The sequence below is a fragment of the Coffea eugenioides genome, chromosome 5, assembly GCF_003713205.1.
Source record: "Coffea eugenioides isolate CCC68of chromosome 5, Ceug_1.0, whole genome shotgun sequence".
NCBI classification, from domain to species: domain Eukaryota; kingdom Viridiplantae; phylum Streptophyta; class Magnoliopsida; order Gentianales; family Rubiaceae; genus Coffea; species Coffea eugenioides.
The window spans coordinates 2,633,087-2,645,141 of NC_040039.1; positions in this window are offsets into that span (position 1 = coordinate 2,633,087).

The window sequence follows — 12,055 nt, forward strand, 5'->3', positions numbered from 1 at the left end:
CATGATTTTTCCTAGTCAAAATGTCAAAATATAGATGTAAAATTTTGTTGTCGAAAACTAAAACAGAGTTTTGACCTGTTGAGGCAACTTTCATGTCTTGCAAAAGAACTAATTCAGCCTCCATCATCAAGAGAACATCAGTTGAAGTGGTGCTAAAGTCACATAAGTGAAAACGTGAGCTTTGACTTTGTGGCATTAGTTCGCGTATTCAAAGGCGGCGTATTCTCCCCTGTTTTCTACAACTTGCACATCAACTTGCTCTACCTTCATACTATTTTTCTAACGTATTTCCAGCAAGGAATTTTAGTGGAAACATTCCAAGAAAGCTGTCAAAGACACTTTACAACTCAAATCTAGCTTGTTTATGGGATCGAGGAGAATCTTAACATGATTTAATATTTTTTCTTTTGCACAAATTCCTTCTATAAATAGGGCTTTTGGAGAGCTTGTTTTATAACTTTGGAGGCTAGAAACACTACCAAAATGTAGTCTTCATTAGTTTTTCTTAATTCATTAGTTTAGGTAGGTTAGTATAGTTTTATTCGATCTTGTATCATGCTAACCAAGAATGATGATTGAGATTTGAAGATGGAGAAGATGTTGCTCACATGTAACAAGGGTTCCATCTCTTCAACTTTTTAACTCTTGTATTTGAATCTTATATTTAGTTATAATACAAGTATGGTCTTTTCTTTCATATTTTTCATGTTTTGCTAAAGTTTAAGGCTAGAGTTATGGATGAACTTTCTATATCTTGTTCGTGATATTTACTTGGTTATTTGATGATATTATTTTGAGCAAGTTATTTATCACTTTTATTTTTCTAATCATGATTAATCGGCTATTAATTGTGATAATCTTAAGGTGTTAAGTTTGCAATGAGAATTGAAAGTTAACTCTAATTCAAGGAAGTGATAAACCTAGGGAGTACATTCACGAGAGTAGAGGTGTACTTTGGTGGCTTTAGTGACTTGTTTCATGTAATTTTATAAAAGAAATGACTTTGTAGTTAATTTCATAACTACGAGAGTAGGTATGGTTTATCTACAAGTATAGTTGATTCAATACGAGAGTAGGTTTCACATACATTAGGAAATTATGCTATAACTAGCAAGATAATCGCCATCACTTAATTGGTAATTTTATTTGCAAGAGTAGTGAGGAATTCCATACCTCTTAGGAGCTTTCTATTGTTATTTTTATTACTTTTATTTCATGTTTATAGTGTAGATTTATTCTCTTGCATTTGTGATAGTCTAAATAATAAAGGAGTTCGAAAACCATCAGCAATTGACAATCTTTCTTGTGGGTTCGATCCTTAATTCCCTATACTCAATTACGACTCGTATACTTGCAGAAAATCGCGTTTAGGGTATTTAGAATTTTATAAATGTAAAACTTGACTGTGAAATGAGTTTAATTATTATATACATATCCCACACACGTCACTTTTCTTTTTCCTTTTGAAACAAAGACCAAATTCCATGATATTTGTAGGAAAGCACTTCTCATCGAGGTAGAGCATGAACAAGTCAAATGACCTAATGTTGGCTGCTTCCATTTTTTGGATAGCAAGTTTTAACATCAAAATTGAAAAGAATAAAGAAAATAAAAGAAAAAATTGCGAGTGAAGATTAATCACGAGCTACTATATTACCTTCTTTAACTACCTATTTCCTATCTATTACCAAATTTAAGACAAGCCTTTTTCCTATCTCTTACCAAATTTTGTTAGAAGAAGTAGAAGCAGAAGAAAGTAGGGGGATTTCTTGTATTTTATTCATCAACACTAGAGCTTTTATATAGGCAATTACAAAACAAACTTGCAGAAAGTTTTTTGCTATAACTACACCTTGATTTTCTCAATTAAGTTGTGACTACTTAATCTTAACAAATAATCAGCAAACAACTAAATCCCTAAAGACTAGGATAAAACAAAAAAATTATCCAATAAACCTAACAAATTTATGACAAGCCTTTCAAATGATATGAAGGACAAACTTCCAAATCTCAAATTACAAAAAATTAGAAAAAAATCACAAATCCAATAGCCAACACTTTTTGAAGATAATAGTTTCACTTATGTATCTAAGCAACTGCAAATGATTTCCCTAGAAATTTGTCTACCAAGTCTGGTGCGTATCCTCATATGTTCTTAAAATTGGATAGAAGAGGAAAAAGCAACGACTTTGGTTTAGAAAGATGGAGAAGGAGAAAAGATGAAGGAGGAATTAGAATATGTGATGGAATTGACGGTAAAGAAGGGTGAACAGTTGGATGCAAATTAGCATACAATTTTGGCGAGATGTAAACATTGAATTTGCAAACTTGAAACATTTTTTCCTTTTTCTTTTTATTATTTTGAGGTAAATTCTTATTTTATTCAATTTGTTGGTTTATATATTTTATGTAAGCGATATGCCAATATGTGTTTGATGAACCATGGCCTCTATAAAGGCATTTTGGGACTGACGAGTGAAGGGTATACATATAAAAATTAAGATCATTCACAGTCAAATTTTACATTTATAATTTCTAAATACCCCACACGTGATTTTTTCACAAGTATATGAGTCGTGATTGAGTATAGGGTATTAAGGGTCGAAACCATAGGGAAGATTGTCAATTACCAGTAGTTTTCAAACTCCTTTATTATTTAGACTATTACAAGTACAAGAAATTAAATCTACACTACAAAAGTAACAAAAATACAATAAAAAGTTCCTAGAAGTATGGAATTCCTTACTACTCTTGCAAATGACATTACCGGTTAAGTGAATGCTATTATCGTGGCTAGTTATGGCATAATTTCCTAATGTATATGAAACCTACTCTCGTAGTGAACTAACTATAGTTGTAACAAAGCCATACCTACTCTCATGGTTATGAAATTACTACAAGCTCATTCCTTCTATGAAATTATATGAAACAAGTCACTAAAACCACATATATAGGTGTATTTCTACTCTCGTGAGTGTACTAGTTTATCACCTCCTTGAACTAGTGTTAAATCCCAATTCTCATTACAAATTTAACATCTTAATATTATCACAATTAATGGCCAGTTAATCATGATTAGAAAACCAAAATTGATAAATAACTTACTCAAAATAATATCATCAAATAACCAAATAAATATCATTAACAAGATATAGTAAGTTCATCCATAATTCTAGGCATAAACTTTAGCCCAATATGAAAACAAACATCAAACTTGTATTATAGTTAAACATGAAATCAAATACAAAAGATAAAGTGATAGGAGAGAAGTCACCCTTGTCACATGAGATCTGTGACAGCTCCACTTCCCCTTAAGGCGAACCAAAGGGTTCGGCGGACAGCCTGCCTAACTCTCGCCAGGACTCAAACGCTTTCCTCAAACAAAATAAGATATAACCTCGAGGAAGTGAAATAACAATTCTCAAATTTGAAACGTATACTTACATTCATTTCAATCTCAACCAAAATATATAGTCCTAGATACAACAAAAGCTTTAAATCCTCAATACATCCAACCCTAACCAAGCACTAGCGCGAGAAAATCGAAAAAAAATAAAATTCAAAAGAACTAGTCCAGGCTAGTCTGCACAAATCTCACGCCCTCGCTCTCATCCCCTGGAAGGAAAACAAAACTAACGGAATGAGTTAAAAGCCCAGTGAGGTTCCATACACATAGCCAAGTAATTAAACAAGGACATTAATCATGTAATAACAAGTAATCCAGAAAACATTTACAATATAAAGCAATGATAACACACTCATTAAAAGGATACATGCTCATGTGGAGCCCTTCGTTCATTCCTTCCACCAATCATTTCCTTATTCCTTCAGTCATTAAAAATTATATTTGTAAGTGAAAACCCCTCCATTGTTCTTGCCATTCATTCATTCATTTCATTTTCCCCCTACTGGACATTGGCCAGTCTCCACCAGACTTTATGGTCATACTCGAGTATACCAAACATTAACCCAGGGTCACCAATCGACCGACCAAGTCCGCTTCTGGCTCGAGTCGACCGGCAACGAAGGGCAAGGGTCCAATTCAGCCAAAGGCTTACATTCATGTACAAGTAGTATTTAAACATTTAATCATTTAATCATTGTAAATTTCACATTCATTTAGGTCGAGTGCGATAAAGTACACACTCGCCTAGCAAAATTCATTTTTAGAAATCATTGAAAACATTTAACATTTAATCCAACATTCACAAATAGTCACATAGTCACAACAATCCACATAGTCATTGGAAACATAACGTACAAAGAACACTCACCTATTTAAGCAAAATAACGTCCAAAGTTTCTTTCTGGATAATACCCTCAATCACCAAAGAACCCTAATAATAACCAAGAGAAAATATTACAGTTACCATCCAAAGTTTAGGTGAACCAAAGAAAATCCGAATAACTACTAGTGCAAAGTATAAGTATAGTTTTGGAAGTGAAAAGAGTACATTTAAACCAAAGGCCATGTGTAAAATATTTGTAAAACTTATGCTCACTCGTAAAACTTTGAAAGCTCCATTTGAGTCGAAGAAATGAAGAAAACGTATTTCTATTAGTCGTAAATTTCATTTTCCAAGGGTACAAGTTTTGGCCAGATTCTAACTTATATACCTCTAATAAAGAAGATTTGAATACCTTAGATGATTCAAGTTAGTTTCATCCTCAACCCTTACTCAAGTCGCGAGTATATCTACCTAGCTCTCGAGTGCAAATTTGGGCAGCGTGCCCTTTGTATTTACCTATTTTTCAGCCATTTATGGCTTCATTATTTTCCTCAATCAGCCCCCAAAATCACCCACAAATAATCTCATTACAATAACTGTTCAATAGGCTAAAAGTCATTCCATTACAAAACCAAGCTAGAAAAGTGACCTGAAATAAGGTTTAAGGTAAAGAACAAAATGACAGGTTTGACGTCTCTTAGCGTATCGGTCACAACCAAAGTTACGCTGATAGAATTGGGGTACAATTTATACCGTTTTGAAGCTAAGACAAAGGGCTACAACTTTTATGAAGACAACTCAGCCCGGTTCACAGTTTATCCAGGTCGAATTTACAGATTACAGAACCAGAATTTCACTGTCAGGCTGAATAACAGCACTGGGTTCAAATGACAATAAGTCAGGCTACACAAGTCCGATTGAGGCGTTTTCAGATGCGTTGGAAAGCTAAAAACATAAGACTACAACTTTCATGTTTTGGCCAACTGCTGATTTAATACTGATCAAGGTGAAAAACGAAGCCAGAATGATGAAATGTCAAAACTGTCCGCAAAACTCTACCTATGGCAGTCAAGGGTATTTTTGTCATTTCATGTGATACAGTGCTCTGATTGAGCTGAAATTTTACAGGCAGCTATAAAACATCATTTTCTACAACTTTCATGTTTTAAACTAAGCCCAATTCGGCCTCCATCATGGCCGAATGAAACTGGTCAGAACAGGGCAGAATTCTCTACTAAAGCTGAAATTTAACACCCAAGCTGAAAATTCCTTTAGGCAAATTAAACTAACACCAAAACACTAGATTTTTCACATATCAAAGCTAATAAATCATGGCCAACCATTAATCATCACATGAGGACAGAAAATTCTCTAAGAAAACTGAAAATTCCTCAATCATTACTTCAAATCACAATATTCCTCATAAAACTACATATTTCTCATTTCTAAACCACTAATATGCCATTACTAGAAGTAAAGAAGGATTTTCTTGACAATATACCTTATGACCACAAGGAAAAATGGTAGCTTAGATCTTCCTCCTCCAAAATAACTCCACCAAAACCTTTAAACCTCCTTAGTGAGCACTTATATGGTGTAGTTTCCAATTTGGTTGGCTAAAACTCAAGATTTGAGCAAGTTTGGAAGCTAGAAAAGGAAGTTTCTCTTCTTGTTTTTCTCCTCAAAACAGCCGGCCAAGAAGCAAGAAAAATAAAGGAATTTTTGGTCAAATTTTGGTTTAGTAAAGGTGAGAAAGTCTTGGTCAAGTCCAACTTCCAATCGGGTCGTGACACGTGGCACCTTGAATGTTTTAAACTTATCTTCCTTCTCCCAATGGTTAATCTATCTAGCTAACCTCTAATCATCTCCTAGCACCGTATAAAATAATAACATTTAGCACAAAAATCACTTAGTCACCAAAATTTTATCGCACTAGCAGGTCCCACGTCTATAATGCACTTCAAATTTAACGTACACTAGGAAAATGATTTAAAATTGTACTTACTTATAAAAATGTATAGAAACTTTAATATTTTAAAGGCAAGTAAAAAAATATAGGCAAAAATAAAATAATGTCTAGAAAATGTGAAAATTTTCGGGTTCTCACAAGATCCAACTCTCCATCTTTGCTTTTTAAATCTTCATCCAAATCTAGCTACAAATACAAGAATGATAACCTACTCTAACTACACTATACTAATGAACTAAAAAAAACTAGTTAAGACTACATTTTTGTGGAGTTTCTCCAACCTTCCAAAGTTTTCAAAATGGTCTCCAAAGGCTGCTATTTATAGAGAGATTCAAGCCACAAATGAATTGTTTCTAGTTGTCATTCTTGGCTCTTGAAACTCCCAAAGGTTGGTTCTCTAACTTTCCACACTCTTCTTGGTCATGTATAGCCAAAATTACTTACTGGAATTGAGTTGGAAAGAACAAGTTGCAGAGCAAGTTGCAGCTGAAAATGATGAATACGCGTCTTTGAAAACGCAACTTTAGGTCGCGTATTGTATCCCACATATTGCCTTTTGCAGGTTGCTCAATTCTGGACAAATTTCATCCTTGCTCTATTTTTGGTCCAATTTCAACTGATATTTTCTTGATGATAGAAGCTACAATAACTCTTATACAAATCATGAAAGTTGTAGCCCTTTGCATTAGCTTTCCAATGCATCAAACATCATCCAATTTGGAGCTCTGTAGACCAAAAAATGACCAAAATACCCTCAATTGGTCAGAACTCCGTTTTAGTTTTTGACCATAAAAATGCACTTCTGTATTTCGACTTTTTGACAATGAAAACGACTAAAATGGACTTCAATATCTTCATATCAAATGTAGATCTCTCTCTTAACTTCACAATGGTAGAAAAATCACCTCAATCTAATCCTTGTAACTCAAGATATAGCCAAAATACCACAAGGTGTCAAAGCTATAAAACTTCCTTAATTGCATTTCATCTCTTGTACTTCATATTTTCTTTTTATCACTTCAAACCATCATCAATCATCGAATTATCTTCTTAATTCATGCCATTTGATGATTGAATCATTAAACCTAAAAAAACATGAAGTTTTCATTGTTAAAATCCAGAGAAACTTTTGATACTTTAAACCACAAAATGTATATTTTCACTAGAAACTTAATTAATTAGCTATAAAACTAAATAAAACATACTAAAACTAAATGATAAAACACACTTAAAACATGTAAAATACACACTTATCAGGGACTATCATGCTAATTTTTTTACTGACCGTACCCGCTTCACTAATAATTCGAGATCATCTTAATTGATGCAATGACAAACTTTTTCTTCTCTTAAAAAATAAAAAAAACTAATGACTCAAGATGGTAGGGATGCTTTTGATAAAGATTTCTCAGTCAAAAGGTTTGACTGTTATTTTGTCAAACCTCAATATTTGATTGCTAATTTGGTCAAATTTTAAGGGAGGTAAATGTAATTAACCCTAAAATTTTTATATCCTCAGTACTATTTTTATGCCAAATTCTCTCTTTTTCTATTATGAGTACTCTCTTTTATTTTAACCTTTGCTTTAGTTGCTGAGGCCCAAAATTAATTAAATGATAAACGTAAGTCTATCAATGAGATCGGGTTGGTTCAAGTTTAGCTTGTTGGATACAAAACATTTTGGACTTGAACATTATGTATTATCAGACTGGGCTGAATTTAGACCTAAATATAAGACCGATTAAACTCTGAGTTGAGCATAGGTTTCATTAGGCTCAAAACCATAACCTAGCTCGAAAAATATATATGAATAAATACATTATTTATGTATAACGATGTGTATATTGAATAATTATATATGTTATCATCACACATATTGTAATCGATATGTTATTGGATAATAATATTTAACATTGTACACATATTATACATGACATTTGGAGTTAATTGTGAGCTTGCATCCATTTTGAACTGGGCCCACAATTTTAATCTCTTTGTGAGACGAGTATGAGTCCCAAATTACAAGCCTAGAGTCCAAAAGACCAAAAATGTTATTTTTTCTGTGAGTTCAACTTGCACTTGTCAAAACTTGGCTCACAAGACTTGATTGACAGCCTTAGATAAACAACCCTAGTAGTCCCCAAAAATTATTGTATTTGGTCTCAATTTTTAAAAATATCTATTAAGTTCCTCAACTCATAAATTGATTCTCAAATGGTTCCTTCAAACCAAATTTAGGTCTGGTAATTTCTAATTTGCCCCTTGAGATTTTATTTAGTGGCTGTCTATCTCCTTTAAGATTAGAAATAAGGTAAGTTAGCCCTCTTTTAATTATGTATCATTCAAACAATTTAAACAAACTTAATCCAAATTTTGCTAATTTTAAATATTGCTATTACTATGTAATCATCATTAGTCCAATAAACCTAAAATTATATATATATATATATATACATACATACACACACACACATCATCCAATATAAATAAGACAAACATTTAAGTAAAATTAATAAAAAGCAATTTTTTTGCTTTTGTCAATTTAATATTGTTGTATAGTTGATATTATAGAGAGGATAATAGGTTTTGATATTAAAGGTTTGATAAAAAGGTTAAAATACATAGAAATTCCCATGTATTGCTTTGTATGCCTTTATTTAGGTATATAAAGTATACATAGTTTAACCAGTTCATGAAACTTGTCATTAGAACTTGAATAATTTGATTGACCCCATAATATTAAGGACAATACACATAACAGTAAGTTAGAACACAATATACTTAAGGGATAATTTCAGAAACCTCCCTTGAGGTTTCTAGTAATTTCAGACAGTTCCTCTCACGTTTTGAAAATTACTCTTATCTCTCCTAGAACATAGGTTTGGGTTTCATCTTGATGATATAAGACCAAAAAAGTATATGATTGCTCAAAATTGCCCTCATCTAAATTTCCTTAATATTAATAATCATTAAAATTTTTTAAAAGTCAAGAATACACTTGTATACTACCAAAATTATGAGTTTTATTGCTTAACCAATGTCTTGATATTTTCCATCCCCATAGTTTTCTACATCCACCCAAACTTTCAAACTCTTATAATTTCTTATTCTTCTGAACAAACTCTTTGTCTTAAATGCCAAAATCCACCATCGTAATTCTTATCTTCATGATCTTTACCTCTCTATAGATTTCTTCCATATATTGTCTACCAAACCATTAGTCATTTAATTCACAATTTTACCTTTTCCCCACTCAAACAGCTAAGCCCTCAGTTACCAAAATTCTTCTAACCTCTGCTCTCAACATTTGGGTTAGTCATCTTAAATCAGCTCACATTTTTTTCTCTAAATTGACACAATTTTATTCAGAATAAGTTTGATTTCTATTAAGAGAAACCAAGCAAAACATCAACAAAGTGCAAGTTTGGGGTGATAATTTTAGTACAATCTATCAAAATATACTTTTCCGTAATCCAGTAGCTTTTTTGTGCTCAATGATATGAACAATTGGGTTGTTGGCAGTGGTGATTGCTTCCATCATTATCAATAGCAGTAGGATATTTGAGTGATAGAAAGAATAAGACATCTATCTTGATTAGCATATTTGAGTGATTGAAGGATACAATATAATGGCCATGCCTGAAATAGTTTGGCCACAATATATGATCTGGTTAAGAAGAATTGTTTTCTTTTTTTCTGTTATCTTTTCCTTTTTTTATCAATAGCTTGTCTTTTGAAGAATTATGAAGGTTATTTGATAAGTGACTATTTTGTGCTATATTTGGATTAAATTCTATTCTACTTTTAGTCACTTTTTCAATATTATAGGAAGAAAATGTTCAATATTTGCAAGAATTGGTTCTAAGTGCAATTCAATGCTTAAATGAGATATTTGTCCCTTTTACTTGTATATTTTTGGTTAATTTTGTAGGAGTTGAAAATGGACTTCATTTTGGGACAAGAAATAGACTTACAATATGATGAATAAAGTCCTAAAGTTCATAAGGACGATGAGTTTCAAAAGTGGTTCGAGTCGCTAGAAAAAGAAAACAAAGAAACTTGTCAAAAACGAAAGTCGACTCGAATCCCTCCGAATAATCTGGCCAGATTTTGGAGGGATTGGTTGGAGGGATTTGGGGCAGAGAATTTTTGGTGAAGCAAGGGACCAATCCCTCCAAGGAATCAGGCCAAAACTTGGATGGATTGCCTAGAGGGATTCCGGTCAAACTTGATAGCTTCCACTTGCGTAACTTGTTTTCTACTCCATTCTTTCACAACTCTTAAGGTACAAATTGTACAAGATTTGTAACTGTAAAAGGGATATTCTACCAACCATTAATGACTTTGTTTCTTCTATAATGATGACACATAACTTGGAGCCAAAATTGTTGACTTATTTGGAGTTGTGTTCACATTGAAGATACAAGTGAATGATTTGAAATTTTCTCTATAAATAGGAGCTTGTGTCTTTATTTTGGAGAGCTTGGAGAGGTGCAAGAATACACCACAAAAATGTAGCTCCTACTCTTTTTTAGTTTTAGGTAGTATAGTATAGTTTAGGTAGAAATGTGTGTTATCCACTCTTATATATTGGTTAGATCAGGATGAAGACGTAGATGAAGAAGGCAAGGAGAGAACTCAAATGACAAGGGTTACTCTACCTTCCCAACTCTTTATCTTTTGTAATTGATTCTAAGTTTAATTACTATGCAAGTTTTGGATTTTATGTTTGTTATGTATTTCTAAAGTTTATACCTTGAGTTTTGGTTGAACTTTCTATAATTGTATTGTGGTAATATTTCGGCTATTTGATACTATTTAGTACTTTTGCTCCTCTAAATCATGATTAACTTGGTACCATTAATTGTGATTATCTAAAGGTGTTGTTTCTTCAATGAAATTGGGATTTAACACTAGTTCAAGAAGTGCTAAACCTAAGGAGTGTACTCACGAGGGTAGAGGTGCACTTATGTGATTTTAGTGATTCATTTCATATAATTTTATTGAGATAATTGACTTGTAACTAATTTCATAACCACGAGAGTAGGCACAAATTAGTTATAAGTATAGTTGATTCGCTACGAGAGTATATTTAAAATGCTTGAGGAAATTGTGTCATAACTAGTCAAAATAGTAGTACTAAGTGATCCAGGAATAGCACTTGTATGAATAGTTAGGGATACCATAGTCTAAAGAGTTTTTATTTGCTATTTTCCTGCACATTTTAGGTTAGTTTTATTTTTTTAATTTGTTGATAGTCTAAATAATAAAGGAGTTTTAGTAGTACCGATAGTTATCCATTCTTCCTTGTGGATTCGACCTTTAATACCCTATATTCAATCACGACCTATATACTTGCAGAAAATCACGTGTGGGATATTTAGAATTTTATAAATATAAAATTTGACTGTGAAATGAGATTAATTATTATATGCATACCCCACTTTCGTCATTATTATAGTCATTATCTATCATCAAGGGAGATAAGTGTAATGTTGAAAACCTCAAGAGAGCTCAATGAAATTGTTAGAAACATTAGGGGAGGTTTCTGAAATTATCCCTATAGTTAAATAAAACTTGTTGAAATAGTTTCTTTATCAATCTTTGTTGTTTGAACTAGTCAACGATTCCATCAGATAAAAAAAAAACTAGTCAACGATTCAGAATCTACTCAAACCACTAAAGTGGGAAAATTGAGAACTTTGTACAATCAAGAAGTGCCAGATAAACCTTAAACTAATTCTTGTGAGGAAAATGAACATTGTCTTGATAGACATTTTAAAATGAGTTAAGCTAGTCAACTATTAAATACTTAACCAAACCTATTAAAAAAGAACTGATATGCCTGATTCTAAAA